General features: G+C 38.4%; 1 long non-coding RNA gene and 1 pseudogene across 2 annotated transcripts in view; one reads left to right on the top strand and one right to left on the bottom strand.

Annotated features, from left to right (window-relative positions):
* The window catches only part of LOC309806936, a 306740-nt gene that overhangs the window by 275800 nt on the left and 9512 nt on the right, over positions 1–21428 (bottom strand). The gene's annotated exons all lie outside the window — the stretch shown is intronic.
* Positions 20589–21009, top strand: LOC309806493 (phosphatidylinositol N-acetylglucosaminyltransferase subunit P-like; annotated as a pseudogene). The gene has a single exon. The product of its transcript is annotated as a phosphatidylinositol N-acetylglucosaminyltransferase subunit P-like (transcript).

Below are 21428 nucleotides of genomic sequence, written 5' to 3'. Positions count from 1 at the left end.
CAACACCACTGTCTTCCAGGACTCCGACTCTGATTTGGTGGCCTCTGCTCTCCCCGCCCCCTTCCATATTCACTTCCTTTCGTTCTCAAGTTTTCCCATCTCTCTCATCAAACAGGAAAGTGATCTAACAAGTATTGATCTGAAGTGTGAAGGAAAGAAAGTGCTGCCATTCTCGGCAATTCTTCCACCTTCAAAAAGAGACAAGGAAAGGACGATGTTCACCACAGAGAAACTGCTAATAATGGAACTTTTTATTCCTAAGTGTGAGAGTTAATTGGAGATGGGAAGCTTTCCCTGAAAGCCCTCGATCACACTGTTGAGACATACTGAAGGTACAGTTCTCTAAAAATATCCAAACCTTTTCCCTTGATGCCTGTTATGCCACAAATCCTGCACAACACATTTGATCAAAAAACAGTTGTAACACTGCAAATAAAGCCCATGTCCATACATTAGAAATGTCATCTTTATTGTGTTTGTTACAGAAATCTCTGCCTTACCAGAATCTGTCTCCTCCATAGCCTTTCTTCATCTGTTATCAAAAACGGGGGTGTTCTTTCTTAAGGTTGACTCAGCCTAAGAGAGCACTTCAGAATTTCACTAACTGTATCTCAATTTCTTGTTGTGGTTGTAATCCTGTCACCACCTAACCTAAAGTTTTGCATGAATGTCTCTGATAATAGGTACATAATCCTTGGGCAACTCCATTCAGTTTTATTTTTAGATCTTGCTTAGGTGGGTCTTGCTTAGGTGTCAAATCTCCATGGATTCATTTTCTGTCAGTTTCTCTGTATATTTCCCCAAAGATCTGAAACTATTTATAAACTGCTTCACTTCCTGGAAAGTTTCTGCTACTCCAAGGAAACTTCTGAAGTTTCAGAACATCACTTTGGAACTGGCCACTCTGGCACTGATCCTATTTTTTTCACTTTGGGGGAAAACATTTCAAAAACTCATATTTAAACAATCCTAACTGCTTATTTTATTTTGTGAAATTGTGCCTCCCCAGCAAAACTGTTAACTCTTAGAAGGCAAGAAATATGCCTACTGTTCGTTTGCTAGTGAGTTGACTTATCATCACTCCTGCCAGAACCTAGCACGGCTCCCATGCTCCCACGGCACACAGTAGGTATACAACCACATTTTGGTAACTGAACTAGAACTAGGTAATTCAATATTTAAGGCTATGTTTTTGGCAGCCAACATTTTTGTCTATACAGACAAATGAAAATGGAGATGCTTAAAATAGCTTGGGCTTATGAAATACACACTGACACTTGTCTCTTAGCTAAGAAATGTATAAATGTAGAGCTGAGGGGAGGAATTATATTATTCACTATCTAGAACAGGCTAATAACACTCTGACTTGTTACTGAATAGTTATACATCTCAAGGAGCTGGGCCCGCTTGCCCTTAAAGTCACCAGTGAACATGTATAACAAACCTTTGAGTTTTCATAGTTTTTTTTTTTTCAGATATATTATGACATCAGGCTTTTTTTTCCTTTATGTGTGCCTTATTTTTTCTTTAGGCCATTACTTCCCACAGTAGTTTTTCTAATATATGCATACTAGAATAAATTAAAAGCTATTATCACTTATTAGTCATAATTTATGGTATACATTTAAGAATTTTGACTTTAAATATTTCTTTTAAATTTAAAATTATCCTTGTGAGAGTAACCTATGCGTCAGCATTCAATAAGGTATTGCCTGTAGAATTGTAGCTTTCTTTTTTGCTATTAAAATTCAAATAAATAATTAAACTTAATGGATATTGAACAAGTCAAATCACTGCATTAAAACAGTTAGTTTCAACAGTTAAATGGGGTTTGTAAGACTCTATGACCTAGGTTGGATCCTAATTTTCAGTAGTAACACTTAGAACATGCTTTGGCTTTCTTGGGCAATATTAATGGAAAATATATATTTAAGTATACATCTATGTATGTATTCATATGTATATACACATCTATATATACTTAAGTATACATATATATGTATTCATATGTATACACACACACGTATATATTTATATATGCAATTATTTTAGGGTAAGCTCCTGTAAAAAGCATCTTTCTCAGATGCTTTTTTTTTTGTCCTAATTTGGATCCAATTCCCATTAATTTAAAAACAATGGAAAGCAAACCAAACACCTGCTGAGCACTTACTACTTATTAATATACTCTGTGATTCTCCTAACAACCTTGCAAGGTAGCTATTATTATTCATATATTAAAAATGAAGAAACTACATCACAGAGGAGTTTTCATCAGCTCTCATGGCTAGTAAACAAAAGAGCAAAAATTGCCTGACTACAAAGCCAGTGTTGTTTGTATACACCAGACCCCTAGAGGACTCAACTGAGAATCACAACCAAGGCAGTGGCTTGCAGAAAACTCTGACTCTACAAAGTGATTGCAGATACTTATTTGTGAGATATTTTCTCAGAAGAATAAAACCCATCTCCCCATAAATATCATAAAACCCATTTTCCCATAAACAGTAGTATTGTTAATGTACATACAGCATTTCAACCTAAGCATCTTAACACTTGGTCATACCATAAACTTTGGCAAATATTCTTTCTCACTTTGCCAAATATTCTTTCTCACTTTGCCAAATATTCTTTCTCAATATACCATCTGTTAAAAACAAGACAACAGGCCCAATATGGAGTTGCTGATGTTAAGCCCCAAGTCACCTAACCAGGACTTAACTACAGCTTTGGCTCTCCCAGAAATGGAATCTTAAACCAGTCAATCAGGAATCACCTGATCAGCACTGGCTAGGTCAGCTGCCTGAGAGACCCCTACCATCCCCTAAAGAAAAGTATCCTTGGGATAACCAACCTACTTTTTTGCCTAGTATAACTTCCTTGTTCCTGCTCCCTTCTGTCTATAAAAGTCTTTCCTTTTGTACAGCTTCTCAGAGCTCCTTTCTATCTGCTAGAATTGGCATGCTGCCCAATTCATGAATCACTGAATAAAACCAATAAGATCTTTAAAATTTACTCAGTTGAATTTTGTTTTTTTAACAAATCATAAACATGAAAATTAGAAGGAACCCTATAAATAGATTGACTGACTCTCTGTTTGCCCAGGACTTTGAGACTACTAAGACAAGGGACTTTCAGTTTTAAAATTGGGACTAAGGAGTTCCTGGGACCTGGGACTTTCAGTCTGGAAAAAGTCCCAGGCAGATCAGAACAAGTTGCTCACTCTACATATCATCTGGTCCAGACCCTTCATTTCACAGGGAAAGAAGCCAAGGCGCGGAAAAGAACACATCAAGTCAACCAGTGAGTGACCCATGCCACTTGTACTCTTCTCTTATTTATACAGACTTATTGAGCCTCCAGTTATATTGTAATTTCTCAAGCTTCATCAATTAGTTTAATTGTCCATCATTTACACTACTCATTAGGATCTGTGTGTCAGGAACCAAATCTCTGTTCCCTTTGTATTTTCAGCACTAGTCCAGTTCCTGATTTGGTGGTTGCAATTTGATATATGTTTGTTGACTGCTATTGAAGAACTATATTTTGTTGCCTGGGGGAATTGAGGTCTTTATTCAAGTCATATTGGACCAGAAGAACAATGATGTATTAAAGATAGAAAGCTGGCAGCTGCACGAAGCAACATCTTCACCAATTTTTCCTTTACTTCCTATCTTTTGTGTACTGAACATGTATAACTTTATAATGAAAAATAAAAAGCATTTTTAAAAGAATAATTATCAGTGCCTTGTGTCCCCCTGATGAACCATAGGGCTTCTGATTCAGGAGGTGAAGATCAAGCCATAGGATAAATTACTATCCCAGCTGTCCTTGTTGCCACGCTTCCTGCCAATCCAGCAACAACAGAGCACCTCATTCTCCTCCCTCATTGCCCCTCACCCACTGTCCTCACAGATTACTTGTAGAGACAGAAGAGGGCAACCAGTGAACAGATACTGATGTTTCCTTGACTGTATCAATAAACATCCCCCAGTTCCTGCTCATATTAAAATCTGAACTGGCAGTGGAAAAAGCTTAAAAATTGATGTAGCACTTGAGATATGAGATTTCAAAGAAGGGAGTTCTTCTCCAGCTGTGCTGCATCTCCACATCTGCCAAAATGCTCCTGGCTTGACTCTGTGCGTTCCGAGTTACATTCCTCCCTCTTAAAAAGATGAGAACCATGAGCCAGAGCTCATTAAGAAATAGTAAACACTCTGGCTCCCAAGTTGCTGTCTGACACCAAGTAACTTTCTTTGATCAGTAGAAATAGTATATTATATTCACTATAAACCTTTAAGTAGGAGTCACTGCCAAGAAATTCCAACAGAGATGAAAATACCAGAATTCTGAAGTTGACCCACAACTGCTTCCTGATCCCACAGTACACTGTGACTTGAAGAGTTTAATTCATTACTACTTAATTTTGGAAATGTTTCTACACCCACTTAGAAATATCCTTTTTCATTTTTTTTCCCTCCTTGAAACTCAGAGTATCATTGTCCTATAACTTGAAACTATACCCTGGGATTATTTTATTATAGTGCAAAAGTAGATTTCCAGAGATCAGTAGGCGACCACTTTTTTTTTTATTTATTTATTTTCTATATCTATTTTCTTTATTTTTTTGGCTGTGTCGGGTCTTAGTTTTGGCATCTTTCGTTGTGGTGCACAGGCTTCTCTCTAGTTGTGACATGCAGGTTTTTCTCTCTCTAGCTGTGGCGTGCAGGCTCCAGAGCACGTGGGCTCTGTAGTTTGCAGCACACGGGCTCTCTCGTTGAGGCACGTGAGCTCAGTAGTTGTGGCGCCCGGGCTTAGCTGTCCCGCGGCACGTGGCACAGGCATGTGCACAGCCCGTGATCCAGCGAGTCTACTTGTAGAAATTTATCCAACTGACACTTGAGGAGAAGGCAAAAATATGCAAATCACAATGTGACATTTACCACTGCTTGTAATAATAAAAAAGAAGAGAAAAAACTAAATAATAAACTGATTAAATAAAGTGTGATATCAAAGCATTGCAATTCTGTTAAAAAGAAATAGGTAAATCTGTATCTGCTGATATGATAGAGAAAAATAAATCAGTTTCTCACTGATTTTGACTGTCTGTTAATTGGCTTTAAGCCATCATCATTACATAGGAAAGGGCATAGGACCAAGGCGGAGAAAAGGGCTCTTGGGGCTGGATCCACATAGCACATTCATAAGAATACTTGGAAGTTTTTGTTACATCAAAGCTGGAAGACTTGCAGGCGAACTTCCTGACCCACCTGGCACAGCACACTGGGAGGGTGTACATTTGATACAGCTGCGCCAAGGTCTTGTTTCCCCTCTAAGTGGCCAGGCAAGGACCTGCTGCCACCAGCAGTGAGCGGCCTCTTCTATTCACTCCAGAGTGCTGCACAAATAACCACTGTTCCAAGTGTACACAGAAGTTTGGGAAGCTGTGGATTTTAGGAACTGCAGAAGTTACCTGGTACTTGTATCACTGCATGTCTCAAAGTCTAATTTCCAAAGAAAAGAAAGCAAAATACTGACTGTAGCTAAAGCATCCTATGCAAAAGAATGAAGATTCCTGGGGCTATTTGAACAATTCCTTCAACTTTTACCTTAAAATCACTTTGAAATGCTAAGTGAAAGAAGCCAGACACAAAAGATCATATAATATATGACTCCATTTATGTAAAATGTCCAGAAAAGACATATCTATACAAACAGAAAGTAGATTAGTGGTTGCCTGGGGCTGGGGGTAGGAACAGACTGACTGCAAATGGGCGTGAGGAATCTTTTGGGGATGATGAAAATGTTCTAAAATTGGACTGTGTTGATGGCTGCACAACTCTGCAAATTTATTAAAAATCATTGAATGGTGCACTTAAAATGAGTGAATTTCACAATATGTAAATTATATATCAACAAAGCTCTTAAGAAACACTCTGAAGTAATATTAAACAATTTATAATTTTAGCCATATTACTTAAATTTCTAAACAGAAATATATCTAAGTTATAAAAAGGTTGCAATATTGATATCCTATTTTTTCATTAAAAAAAAAGAAGCTATATTTTAAAGAAAGAAAAAAAGTCTTTAGGGGCTTCCCTGGTGGCGCAGTGGTTGAGAGTCCGCCTGCTGATGCAAGGGACGTGGGTTCTTGCCCCGGTCCTGGAAGATCCCACATGCCACGGAGCGGCTGGGCCCGTGAGCCATGGCCGCTGAGCCTGAGCGTCCGGAGCCTGTGCTCCGCAACGGGAGAGGCCACAACAGTGAGAGGCCTGCGTACCGCAAAAAAAAGTCTTTAATCTTGAATATGCACAGAAAATGACTAGGAGGAAATATAGCGAATGTTATTTTTAGTGGGTAAGATTAGAGTTTCCTTGCAGGGAAATTTTTACTTTTCACTTTATGCATTTTTGTACCATTAGGTATTTTTATAGGCAAATATTCCCTTTTAAAAATATACAAATTATCCTTAATGTCTATGTTTTTCTTTGGGTCTCACACAGACTTGTCACCAAGAGTCTCAGAACATAAGTTATTTATAATTAAATATTTCAGTTCCAGAATAAAAAGGTAAAGTATTTGCTGGTTCTGGAAGAAAACGTGATTAAAGATTTAACGCACGCTCTCTCAGCAAAATTGCACTACAGTAATGTCTTACAGAGTGTACTATGTGTTGTATTGATGGTATGCAGACAATTTTAAGTCAGAGGTTGGCAAAGTTTTTCTTAAAGAGCTAAATAATAAATAAGCTAGTCATTGTGGGCCTTTCTGTCTCTGTCTCAACTGCTCTGCTGTTATAGGTCAAAAGCAGCCATAAACGATTCATAAATGAATAGACTTGACTGTGTTTGTTGATTCCTGTATTAGATGGTAGATTAGATCATTTTTTATTTTAACACTTGTCTGAATATGTATTGGAAAATTGTAACTAGCATACCAAGTCCATGAATTCATAAGTATTATTGCTTAGAATGAGGTTAAATTCATGTAAGTTTTTTAAAGGTTGGAAATTTAAAGAAAATATTGAGTAAATATATAGAACAGAAGGTATCTGGGTATGACAAAAATCATGAAAGATATTTGCAAATGACAAACATTTGGGAAAACTACATTTGAGTATAAACATCAATTCCTTATTAACAATAAATGGTAGAATGAATAAAATCTCTCCAGACTAGGTAATTCTTATCAGAACCCAACCCAGTACTTGAGGCAAAGCTCCTTGAAAGAAATATCAAACTGTAGACCAAAAATCCTCAAAAGCAGTGATCCTTAATATTTACTGGATCACAGAAATTATGGACCTGTTACCCAGAAAAAACTGCATACTTAAAAACTGAGCTCCCTGCAACACATCCAAATTCAGAGACTTCAAAATGGTAAAAGAAAAGAGAACATACGCAACAACATCGTTCCCAGGTTTTTTCCAGGCACTCCAGTGCACATGACCTGTGCTCAGTGCTGAACTCAGCAAGTCAAACAGACAGACCAAGAATACAGAGCCCTTTAGGAACCAGTGCCCTCCTCACATACCAATTGTGATGACACAGGAAATTATGCAGTGTCAGAATAAAGTACTGTTGCTGCCAAGGACTGCCCCCAGTCAATTCAACATTCTGCAGTCCAGGTCAGAAAAAGAACAGAGTTCTAAAGCTCTTGACTGTTCCTCCACTTTGCTAAAAGCGGCCATAATTTCCAAACTGATAACCTAACCATCATTAGGGGTTTTTTTTCCACTTAGCAACATCATAAGTGAGGAAGGGCAGGGGAGGGTATATGGTGGAGAAAAAAGGAGCTAAGTTTTTGTTTGTTTGTTTTTGCGGTACGCGGACCTCTCACTGTTGTGGCCTCTCCCACTGTGGAGCACAGGCTCCGGACGCGCAGGCTCAGTGGCTATGGCTCACGGGCCCAGCCACTCCGTGGCATGTGGGATCTTCCCGGACCGGGGCACGAACCCATGTCCCCTGCATCGGCAGGCGGACTCTCAACCACTGCGCCACCAGGGAAGCCCGGAGCTAAGATTTTTGAGCACCTATGTGCTAGGTACTCTACATATGCTGCTTTACTGAGCGCTTACAACAAATCCACGAGGTAGACATAGTTATTTTCATTTTAGAGAAAAGGAAATGTAAACGTTTGTCTAAATTAATCTCCTTTGTCTCCTCAAGATGAAACTTTCATATCAGTAATATTGAACAGTTAATACTGATCTGTAAATATACCTTATTTTGTGCTTCCCTGTTAGCTTTGCTCAGGCTGCTAGAATGTTCTTTCTATATCTGTATTCAACTAAATTGTACTTGGCTTTAAGACTCAGCTTAAGTATGGCTTTCCCTGAGAAGCCCTCCCTAACGCCCTCCCCCATTCTCAGTCCACACTCGCCTTGGTTTCAGTTCCACACGACACTACAATTCTACATACTTCCATGGTACACGCATGAAATTGCTGGTTTACCTGCCAGTCTCCCCCAGGAGACTAAAATCTCTGTAAATAAAGAGATCATTTCTATTTGACTTCTCTCCTCAGAGCTTTAATACTGTGTCTGGCACAAAGTAAGAAATCCATAATCTGCTATATAAATAAATGAACGAATGAACTGCATTGCCCAATGTCCTATAGCATGTAAATTGTAGAACCAGGATTTGAAACTGGTCTCTCTTTCCATTATACCATAATGTGAGTACAAAACAAACAAACAAACAAAATCAATTAATTATTTACTACTTTACCCTTAGGATCTTAAAGGATAGTCCATCAGTGACTCAATTGCTCTAAATTGCCTTGGGAATCCTTCAGGAAGTACCATAAACTAGTTTATAAGGGACAAAAAAAAAATTTTAATGCCTCAAATCCAGTGAAAACTAAAATTCTGTTACATAGAAAAGCTGAGTTTTTCTCAGAATTAAGTTGCCAAGGAACTGGGAAGTGGCAGTGTGGTACTCAAAAACCCATCAAAGTCAGATAACTCTATGCTTGTTGTGAGGTCCCTCTAACCTCACAGCAGGACAAAGTATTTCTGTCGTTCCATTTTTAGCAAACCCTCAGTAAGGTCCCGAGGTGGAAGCTGCTTCATATCAAATTGCCTCTTTGAGATTTCCCGAGAGTAGTTCACAATCCCTGAGCACCCAAGAATCTATATATACCCGCTGTCTGACTAGGAATCAAGCTGAGCTCACACTGAATACCAAGTTGTTATTCCTGCTTCTCTTCAGTTATTTTTCAGATAGTTCTATGGTCTGGAATGTGGTTGGGGCCTGGTGGCCTTTGCCAAAGTGAATCTGCATCCTACAGGGGCACAAGCACCCAGCTGCAGCTGATACTACCACCATGCTAAGCCCTGTGTCCCAAACAAAAGTTTAGGGGCTGACACTGGGCAATGAGAAGCTATTGCAAGGTTATAAACAAAACAGTGATCAGATTGATGCTTGAAATATTCTACTTGTATCACCATCATCTTCACTATTATTGTTATCACCTCTACAATAATGCATTCTCATGCACATTCCATATGCTTCACGAGAGAGAAGGTGCAGTTAGAGCTGGTATACATGAAACAACCTTCAGTAGACATATAGAGATGCATTAGAAGGCTGAAGCAACATCTATCATGTGTGTCATGAAGGAAAAATGATAGACAAATGTTGCTTTAGATTACTGTAGTCTACTGAACTGACAAAATTAAAAAGTATTTGTTGCAGGTCTACTGTGTGCAAAGCATTGTGCCAGATGCCGCCGTACTTATCTGTAGAGGGAAATGAAGAGTTTTGTTGGCTTCTCAGGCAAAAACTCTGGGGAAAATTTTTTAGTAACATCACCATTGTCTAACGTCTTATGCTTTTCTGCTTCAATCTTTTTAAGACACCGTTAGCAGACTCATAAATAATTAAATATAAAGAATCATCTGCTATTTTTGTGAGGAATATACTTTTTTCCAGTGACCAAAGTATTAATATCTACTCTCTATGGATTTGATTTTTGAGTATCAAGTTATTTGAGAAATCCAATTATTAGAAGGTTATGTGTACAGCATATATCCAGAAATAACTGGCTAATTTTAAAGAATATTATACAAAACATTAAACTATATCTGCTCCCAAATTACCTACAGACCAAATACACCCATGCCTTTAAAACTCAGGATCTCTCTTCTTTTAATATAGATATCAACTCCTTCCAATCAATCAGCCTTTGTTATAAGTGACCACAAATACCATTATACCACGTAATGTAAGTTGCAGTACAATTAAATAAATTACAGTTTTCATTTATATTCCCATTATGCCTCCTTGAGGATACACCCTGTTCAACTTCATTGGACTTAGGTATTACTCAACTCTATAACAGCAACACGTTTAGAAACCAACTCTTTGTATGGATCATGGTCACAAATGCAGTTAATTCATTTAATAAGCATTTACTGCGCGTATGTGCTGGATATTGTTCTAGGTACTAGGAATTCAAGCAAAGATGTTGTTGAGGAGACAAACATGTAGCAGATAAAAACAGTCAGTGTGGCATGTACTCTGATAGAAGGAAGTGCCTCAGAAGGATACCTAATCAGATGTGAGCAGTCAGGAAACCTTCCTGGTCTTAAAGAAACAGTAGAAAGTAACCAGTTGAAAAATCATGCTAAGCTCATCCACAGTGAGCTAGTTAAAAAAAAAAAAAAAAGTTTCCATTCAATGGGCAGTCTTTTTTTGACTTTGACCTCCACAGGCAGTCCCTATGGAAGACACCATTAGCAGCAAATACCCTATTCACCTACAGGTCTATAATCTAATTAAGATAGTACGTTTAAAATGATGCTTTAGCAGCAGAAAACCTATGATCAAGCCCTAGATTTGCCACTTACTATTTGTGTGATTTGGGACAAGTCAGTGTCTCAAAGCCTCAAGTTTATCATCTGCATAATGGATAATAGTATATACTTCACATGTTGCTATAAAGGTGAAATGAAATAATGCAACTAAAGCCCTTAGGCCAAGCCGGAGAACTCAAAAAATGTTAGCTATCACAAAAACATTAATATGATTAATCTTATGGTGAGTGCACAAATATTCAAAAGAGCAAGCAATCATTTTCAAATGTGTCTATTTTAAAAAGATTTAGCGGTGACACTGCGTTTTGACTTAACATTTGAAGGCAGCATGAGAAAGGTTCTACATGGTGGAATGAACAGCAAAAGTCAAAATAATGATGATTTGTCCAGGGTGGGGAATGAGAAGACAATTTTGACTGTGAGTAGAGTTTGTATAAGGAAATAGAAGTAAGACTTGAAAGGTAAGCTGGTAGCAGGTTACAGAAGTCCTTCAAACAAGTTTGAGCTTTGTCCTGTATAATGACGGGGACTGAAAGTTTTTGTTCAGTAAAGTAAAATGACCAAAGCAGTACTTTATAAGAAAAACTGGAAAGGGGAGAAAAGTTAGACAAAGTGGTTAGGATGTGACTGCAGTACTCCTACTTCATGCAAGGAGGACATACCTTGGAGCAGTGACAAGTAGAAAGATGGAGACAAAAAGCATTTTGAAGGATAAATAAACAAGACACACTCACTGAATGCAAGTACTGGTCACAGTCCTAATCTAAAAAAAATTGTCAGGCCACATTTTCCTATGAGCACTTAAGTCTCTGAATTCAAGTTATGAAATTCCAGAGACATGTTGATTCTTCCAGATAGTTTAATGGGTGATAAGGATATTTTGCTCAGCATGAGCATTAAATCAGTATTGGTGCTCATAATAATGTGATCTATATTTGTACACCCATGTTCACAGGAGCATTATTCACACTAGCCAGAAGGTGAAAGCAACCCAAATGTCCACCAATGGATGAATGGACAAACAAATGTTATATATACATACAATAGAATATTATTCAACCCTAAAAAGGAATGGAATTCTGATTCATGCTACAATATGGATGAACCTTAAAGATATATGTTAAGTGAAATAAGCCAAACACAAAAGGACAAATAACATTATGATTCCACCTGTAAGAGGCACCTAGTTATCAAATTCATAGAGACAGAAAGTAGAATGGTAGTTGCCAGGGGCTTGGGGAAAGGAAAATGGGCAGTAACTGTCTAATGGGTACAGAGTTTCAATTTAGGATGATAAAGTTCTGGAGATAGATATTGGTGATGGCTGCACAACAATGTGAATATATTGAATGCTACTTAACTGTCTACTTAAGAATGGTTAAAATGCTTAAAATGAGTATTACTCAGCCATAAAAAAGAATGAAATAATGCCATTTGCAGCAACATGGATGGATCTAGAGATTATCATACTAAGTGAAGTAAGTCAGACAGAGAAAGACAAATATCGTATGATACCGCTTACAAGTGGAATCTAAAAAAAAATGATACAAACGAACTTATTTATAAAATAGAAATAGACTCACAGACATAGAAAGCAAATTCATGGTTACCGAAAGGGAAGACTGAGGAGGGATAAATTAGGAGTTTGGGATTAAAATATACACACTCCTCTATATAAAATAGATAATCATAGATAATCAACAAGGACCTACCTTGAAGTATAGGGAACTATACTCAATATCTTATAATAACCTATAAGGGAAAAGAATCTAAAAAAGGATACATATATACATATATATGTATATATACACACACACATATATATATATATAAACTGAAACACTTTGCTGTTCATCTGAAACTAACACACTGTAAATCAACTATATTTCAATAAAAATTTTAAAAAAGAAAGATTAACATGGTAAATTTGGGGTTACCTACATTTTACCACAATAAAAAAAATGATAATGTAGATCTAATGCCCTGAGAAACAGCACGCTCACTCAAAACAAGAGAAAGGTAAAGCCTGCCAACCCACTTAGCCTAGCTGCTCAGCCAAAAAAGATACCCATCCCTCCCCAGGTCAGACACCATTAGCTGGCTTGTCCAACTGAAGAAATGAAGAGGGAAAAATGTCAGCCATCATCTATATCAAAATGATAATGGTAGCACAATGGCACATGCCTCTCTGCTTTTCAACTGCCCTGGTCTGACACTAAAGGAAAAAAGGAGAAGTCACTTCATCAGTCAAAGCAATCCTTCACCTTGGTACTTCCACTTGATGACAAGTTCCCTGGGGAAAGGAAAAGTAACTTGCCTATCTCGGTGCCCTTAGGTCCAGAGCCATGACAAATGCTCCATAGACACATTCACTGAGCTTTGAGGGACTAAAATTACTTAATATACTTCTATCAATTAAATTTTCCCAAGTGGATACCATGCCCAGCACTATACTAGATGTAATACAAATACAGCAGTATAAGATATGGTCCCTGCCTTTTAAGATCATATAATCTACTTGAGGGAACAAGAATTGTACAGTGATATAATAATGAACAATACAACACAGAATATAATTAGGTGCTAAATTGTGTAGTACAGACTATAAGTACTCTAGGAGGTCATAAAAATGTCTAACACCTTGTTGAAATGAATAATGGGTCAGGAAATCTTTACTCACTGCCCACTTGTAGAAGCAAGCAGAGAAACCTATAAAATGAACTGAAGGATTATGAAAATATCCATCAGGGATTTCCCTGGTGGCACAGTCGTTAAGAGTCTGCCTGCCAAGGCAGGGGACACGGGTTCAGTCCCTGGTCCAGGAAGATCCCACATGCCGCAGAGCCACTAAGCCCGTGCGCCACAACTACTGAGCCTGCACTCTAGAGCCCGTGAGCCACAGCTACTGAGCCCATGAGCCACAACTACTGAGCCCACGTGCCACAACTACTGAAGCCCGTGCGCCCTAGAGCACGTGCTCCACAACAAGAGAAGCCACCGAAATGAGAAGCCCGCGCACCGCAACAGAGTAGACACTGCTCGCCGCAACTAGAGAAAGCCGTGCGCAGCAACAAAGACCCAACAACCCAACACAGCCAAAAATAAATAAATAAATAAAAGAAAATATTTTTAAAATGTATATATCCATCATATTTAATTTTATGTGTAATACAACTCCTCTGCCAAACAGTCCCTTTCTTAATTTTTTTTCCAAATTTGCTTTTTCTCCCAGCCTTGTTTACAAGTAACTAGAAAATACTTCAAAGGAAAATAAATAAATGTGCCAACAACCATTTGAAAGAATGTGTAAATTACCATGAAACAGAGGTACGCAATTAAAAAATCAGCCTTTGTAAAAACTAAACCTTTCATTTCAAAGCTTGATTTGTTCAGACAAAGCCAAGAAGAAATAACTATACAGAGTTCCCTCCATCCCATATGAGGGCTAATGAGATCCAAGGACAATTGTATTCATTTAGCATCAGAATTCAGACCATCTGCTTTAAAAATGAGGATTTCACAACCCTCTACATGTCAGATCAAAACAGACTTTGTTTCTATAAAGACTCAAATTGTGAGTGTGTATATCTTTTTGTTCTGGCCAACTTCAAACATTAAAAGTTGTATGGGTGTGTAGTTTAAGCAGAGCGTTGAAGAAGCAAAGCTTTAAATTCTATTTCCTAGGTTGCCAGTGACTATAATCTCTCTACATCACCTTCTTCATCCCTTCTCCCTAAGTAGCAATCAAACATATTTTGCTCCATCAGTATTGAGTAAATATACAGCTACCTGGTATTTCTCAGTCAACTCTCAGTCCCACATAATATTGGCAAGAGTGCTTTGGGTAATACATTGCTGTATAAAAAACTCACTCACGATTTTGTGGATCAGGAATTAAGGAGGACTCAGCTGAGTGGTTCATCTCATCTACCTGATCCAGCTGGTAGCTACGGCCAGAAGATCAATATTCAAGATGGTTTCCTCACTTAAATGTCTTGTACCACTCTTGCTTTATTCTTCCTCTCTCTCCCTCTCAAGCTCCTTACCGGCCCATTCTTCTCTCCTCTCTCTCCCCTCTCTCTCTCCTCTCTCCCCTCTCTCCTCTCTCTCTCCATTTGGTATGTCATCCTCCAGGAAGGGCGAGGACTAGGGTAAGGAGGTGTCTTGGCCACAAAATTTAAGGAGGCACTGATTCCCAAGTGCTGCCCCAGTACTTACTGACCCCTGAGAATGAGTGCCTTCTTAAGAGTGAATCTCCCAGAGTGCAAAATTTAAGGAGGTGCTCACTCTCAGGATTGTGCAAGTACACCTGAGAGCGAGTGTCTCCTTAAATTTTGCACCCTAGAAAACCCACTTGCCTCACCCCAGCCCTGGCCCTACCTCTAGGGCCTCTCCATATGGCTTGGAAACACCAAATTGAGACACACCACAGCACGGTGGTCTCAGGGGAGTCACACCTCCTACATCATGACTATCTTCCAAGAGGTAAGGGAGTTAAAGCTGCTGGGCCAAGAAAAGTCTTTGCATATAACTGGTGTGGTGTCACTTTCACCCTATTCTATTGGTCAAAGTAGTCACTGGCTCTGCCCAAGTTCATGGATAGAGAAACAGACACCAACTATTGAAGAAGGTGTAAGGAGGTCTCGTTGCAGAAGAGCAAGTGGTATGAGAGACACTGTTGGAGCCACCTTTGGAAAATACACTCTTCCCCATCTTCCTTTATAAACTTTCGTTCATGTTATTCCTGGAACATTGCAACATACTCCTAATTAATATCCTAGCCTCTAAACTTCATCTTCAGTTCAGTGTACTGAAGCATAATGCTTGGTGCCAGACCTTCCTGTAATGAGTATCTTATCAGTACCCTTGCTTAAATTTTCCAGTGATTCCACTGGCTTATAAATAAAACCCTAACTATTCTACCTGTCATTTAAAGTGTTCCATGATTTAGTGCCGTCTCACCTGTTGCTGGTTAAATTGTGTTCCCCAGAAAGATACGTTCAAATCCAAACCCCCAGTACCTGTAAATATGACTTTATTTGGAAATAGCATCTTTACATGTAATCAAGTTAAGATGAGGTTCTGCTGGATTAGGTTGGGCCCTAATGCAATGACTGGTGCCTTTATAAGAAAAGGAAGAGGGCTTCCCTGGTGGCACAGTGGTTGAGAGTCTGCCTGCCGATGCAGGGGACACGGGTTCGTGCCCCGGTCCAGGAAGATCCCACATGCCGCGGAGCGGCTGGGTCCGTGAGCCATGGCCGCTGAGCCTGCGCGTCCGGAGCCTGTGCTCTGCAACGGGAGAGGCCACAACAGTGAGAGGCCCGCGTACCACAAAAAAAAAAAAGAAAGAAAGAAAGAAAGAAAAGGAAGAGATCTGGACAAAGAGACAAGAGGAGACACAGGAAAGAAAGTCATGTGAAAACACAGACAGACTGAAGTGATGCATCTACATGCCAAGGAATGCCAAGGATTGCCAGGAGCCACCAAAGCTGGGAGGAAGCAAGCAAGGATTCTTCCATGGAGCCTTCAGAGGGAGCGTGGCCTTGCCAACACTTTGATTTTGGACTTCTGACCTCCTAAGAGAGAACAAATTTCTGTTGTTTTAAGCCACAAAGTTTGTGGTAATTTGTCATGGCAGCCCTAAGAAACTAACACACTACCCATCTAATTCTAACCCACACTACTGCCAAACACTCCCCATTTATTTAAGCAGAGTTCTCTTCCTTGTTCCCATCTTCCAATTAATTACTGCATCTCTCTTTGTCCTTTCCTTCTACTAAAAGGAACAAAGCAAAGCAGTGCACACACCTATAAATTGTGGCTGAGTTATAACTGGCATCATCTGGCACTCTGCTAGGCAGGGCTACTTGTCCCAAACACTGAGTCAGAGCACACCTGGTAAAAAGAGAGTTCCACACATTTGTTGACTTAAATAAAAATGTTAAGAAGATGTTAAGTTTTTTTAGTAAGCGCTTAGAGTTATAAGTAGAACAATTCTTTCCCTGTCATATTCTTTGTTCATCAAAAAGAAAAAAAATGTTTAAGTAAGATAATAATTTATAGAAGTGGATTGTGCAAAACTATAGAAGTCCTTCCTCTGCTAGTCAGTCACCTCTTAGCTGTCAGAAAATGTATGAATTACAGTGGCTTTAACCAACTGGACCAGAAATGACTTCCAAATCATAATTCAATAACCCAGAACTCTAGCAAGGTAGCCTCATTACAGTTCCCATTTGGAATGTCGGATACAGTATATGAAGAGCTCCTCAAGAAATTAAGGAGGTCACTGATCCTTTTCCCAAAAATACTTTACATGGTAACTTGTGCAAAATAAATACAATACCTTTTAATACAGTACACAATGAACACTCCTAGAGATTTGAGGGACAGAATCTGGAACGCAGGAAGTGATCATACTACTGTATCCTGCAGTGGTCAGTATACATCTGGAGCCCTGAATACCCAGTGGCTACCACACCTTTAGAGGTAAGTAGATGACCTGGAAGGCACTAATGGGAGCAAGAGGGAGAAGAGGCTTGAGAAACAGCAGATTTATGCAGTGATGTTTAACTTGAAGAACAGAAGTTTCTGAAAAACCTGAATTACCTTAATAAGTAAGAAGGACCTTTCTATCACAGAATCAGACTTATTTTTTGTGCCCCAAAGAGTAAAGCTAACCAATAAATGAAAGTTACAGGAAGACAAATTTTGATTTGTCATAAAAGAGATTCCTAAAAATCAAGTTAGTAATTGTGAATTGTCTCTGGAAATGTTCGTGCAAAGACTTGCAACTACTTGACAACAGTATCTTAGTTATCTTTACAGCCCTAGTGCATAGCATAGATACTCCCATGTAATAACTGACTAATACATATTTGATAAATCAAGGGAAATTCAAACAGACCCTTCTAAACCTAGGATTCCAGTATTTGGGGATTCCAAAAGAAACTCAACTACGAGACACTATTTTCCTTTCAATGGGTCACATTATCATAATTTTCTTTATGCTGGATGCATACCCCTCAGGAAAATAAAGAAGGACCCCAAACATCTCAGTAGGGATATCCAAGGTAATACCACATAGTAATAAGTGTAAAATATGAAACACTTAAGTTCAAAGGTTCAAATATATATATTTACACATATACTTAATCCCTCTAAAATTCCCCTTATTCAAGGCAAAAGTGAGCTGCAACTTATCAAACCTTTACCACATACATTAAGCTCAGTGCTTTCATATTCATTGAAAAGCATTTCTTGAATGCTGACCATATGCCAGACATGTCTAACACTGTCAACCAATTTAGTGAGGTAGGGAGCCAAAGAAGTTATGTAACTTGTCCAAATTCAGGCCACCACTAGCCCATACAGAGCATTTGTGCAAACAAAAAAAACAAGGTACCTCTTCCTCAAGACATTTTACTTCCATTTGCCAGAAAATGTTTCATAATATACTAATTTTATCTGAACAAGAAACTTGACTGCCCTCTGCCATAAAATTGTCTCAATAAATATTCAAATTGATGAGTCTATGATATAAACAGTGTGCACCTTAGATCAGTTTCTTTGTACAGTGCACAATTTACTCAATGGTAAGTGACAATCCCATCAGTCCCATATGAGATCTAATCAACGTAGCGTCAGGGATTTTACTCCGAAGTACTACCATTAACTCCCACCCTAAATGGGAATCATCAAGAATTTCATGTGAATTACATAATCCTCTGGCTGCATATGGCTGTTGTCTCCTTTCTGCACTGTTTCATACTCAAAGCACTTAGGAAATGTATTTAGGTGGACATAAACCCACTGAAAACACAGAAAGCAACAAATGCTAGATGAACGAGAAGGGTTCCTCAGAAAGCTCGTCATCAGCATCTCCCAAATAAGAACTGTTTCTCTAAAGCCTGATTTTTACCTACCAGGCAAATTGAAAATGTTTATTAAGATTAATATAAAGTAATTGTTCTCATAAATGTCAAGCAAATACTCACTTGGAACCTGAAGACCTTAATTATAACAAAAATGATTTTAATCAGATTCCAGTAAGAGGGAATCTTAGTGCTTCACATCAAATTCAGTCAAGCCAAAGTGCTTCAGATCAATATTCAGTCTACTTCTGGAAGAAAGATATTTAGATAACAAGGGTTTTTACGAAAAGATTTTGCCTCTTCCTAGAGGAAGATATTCCAGAGTGTGAAACGGCCTTGACACCCAGTGAAAATAAAAATGTCTTCAGAAACAACAATGTTATGTTTGTGTATGTGGTGCTTTAAATTCATCCAAACCTCCCTTGTTGGGTCTCTCTTATGTTTCAAGTTTTGTGTCAGATGCTGACAACACAGTGATGATCAAATCCAGACCATGCTCTCTGCTCTCATTCCAGCAGGCAAAATTAATGTAAAAAAGGAACGTGTGACAACTGCTACAATAGAGATCTAGACAAAATGTAACAGACCCACTTGCTCTTGCCTTGATTTGTTCTCTGAACATGATTTCTTGGAATTTAGGTAAATAGAGCTCACAAAATTTTAAGTGTGCTTTAAAATTAACGTAAAGACCAATCACTATCATCATATCTGGCACACAGTAAATACATAATAGATGTGGAATGAATAAATAAATGAACTTTCCAGCTTACAAATTAGAGTTGGGCCATAAGCAAACATCCCCATCAATTATAAAAGAAGTGTTCATGAATACAAAATATTTTCAAAAAGCCAGAAGCCTAAGGCAATTTGAATTGAGAGAAGAGACCATTTAAAATACAAACCTCAACCTGACCAGCCTAAAACATACATAAATTACTTCCTATACCTCTTAGGCTATTTAATGATATATTTTCAGCATCTCAGCAGCACATTTATTTTTATTTTCCAAGTCATGTGGGCTATTGTTTTCTTCCTATCCCAACCATATCTTATCAATATGGCTTTGGGAAGAGTGATCAATTATGGAGCTCTAATAATTTCCATTGTTTTCAGCCATCCAGACAGAGATCTGGGTTTCAAAGCAAAACAGAGACAGGGACAGAGACAGGCAGATTGCTTCCTGTCCAGAGGGGGATCTATATTCATGAATTCCAACTTTTTGGTGGATAATTTGAGAAGGTCTGTACCTTCAACAGTTTTAACCACTTCACCCTATACTAACCAAGCCTCCCCAAAGACACTTCACTGAAATAGAAGCAAGACGCTATCTACCTTACTTTTTCTTCTAATGCTGTGCTTTCGGACTTCTTTTTATTCCTCTCACATTCTATTATAAATAACTCGAGGATGGAACACAGTCTGTGCTGTTCTCCGTCATCAGCACCTAGTCCAGCACCATATGCAATGAAGCACTTATAAAATGCCTTGTGACAATTGACTAGACACGAAGCCACCGCACATATGAAACTCAGAAGCTGGCGCTTTTTTTTAAACATGCTTTTAGGCAATGCCTGATGTGAAGAAGAGTCACAAAATACTAAAATGAAAGGAAGCCTTTACGCTATTTAAAATACAGTTCCTGTCAACTATTTGTTGAACCCTGTGAGCTTCCTCCATACTAATTTCCACACGACCACTTACCAGAAAACAGTTCCAAACTTTCTAGGCCGAGTCCATGGGACTTGAGACGGGAAAGAAAGAAGAACATAAACCCACTCTACAGCTTGCACCCTCCGGCCCGGTACGAAGGCGGTGTGACGCCCTGGCCTTTCCCTCAATTTCTCCTCCTGCAGGGCACTCGGCACTCAGGAGGCCGAGCTGCCAGCAAGACGGGCCCAAGATTGTCTACAGCCACAGAAAAAATGGTGGAAAAGTCACCCCTGCCATTTCCAGAAAAAGCAATCTATGGCTTTCTTTGTTGTTAAGCTCCCAATTTTGGTGCACATTATATCTCATGTGGCCTTTTATTCCTGAATCTTGGTTGAACGCCTTAGGCTTAACCTATTGGCCTCAAAAATATCAGGCAGTTGCATTGCCTGTCTACCTCATTATTACTATAGCAATCCGTTACATAGTCTTATTTGGAAAAAACATGATGAGTACCTCCCCACTCAACTCCATTCATGTAATCACAGATAACGATGCTAAAAATCAACAGCAGAAGAAATACCAAGAGGCCATGTAGCATTAGAAGATATTTCTATTAGTGAAGTAAACTAAATATTCCTTCTTGCAGCCAAAGAACTTTACACCAAAAACTGAATTGTATGTAGACTAACACCAAGCATTTATTATTTTTGACATAATAATATTGATCATAATTATTTGGACTATCTTTCTTATTAATATCCAGTATTGAAATGTAAAAAGATAAAAAGTAAGTTGAACGTCTCTCAGATTAAGTTCCATTAATGTTGTAAATGTTCTCAAATATTAGACATTAATGAAATACTGCATTACTATATAGATGTAGATAACTTCATAGTACAACTACATATAGATACTATATATGAAAACTACATATATAGAATACTCTATAGCATAACATAGCATACTTGCAGAGAAGATCCACTTCTCAGTAACCCAATGAAATTCTGGAACCATTTATGCTGACAGTTTTCTTAGATATTGGCATTCAATACAATTTAAGTAGAACAATTAAATAGGAGCAGACAATTTGG

Source organism: Mesoplodon mirus, assembly GCF_964341445.2.
Source record: "Mesoplodon mirus genome assembly, chromosome: 6".
Taxonomy (NCBI): domain Eukaryota; kingdom Metazoa; phylum Chordata; class Mammalia; order Artiodactyla; family Ziphiidae; genus Mesoplodon; species Mesoplodon mirus.
This window is presented reverse-complemented; position numbering and strand designations above follow the sequence as displayed.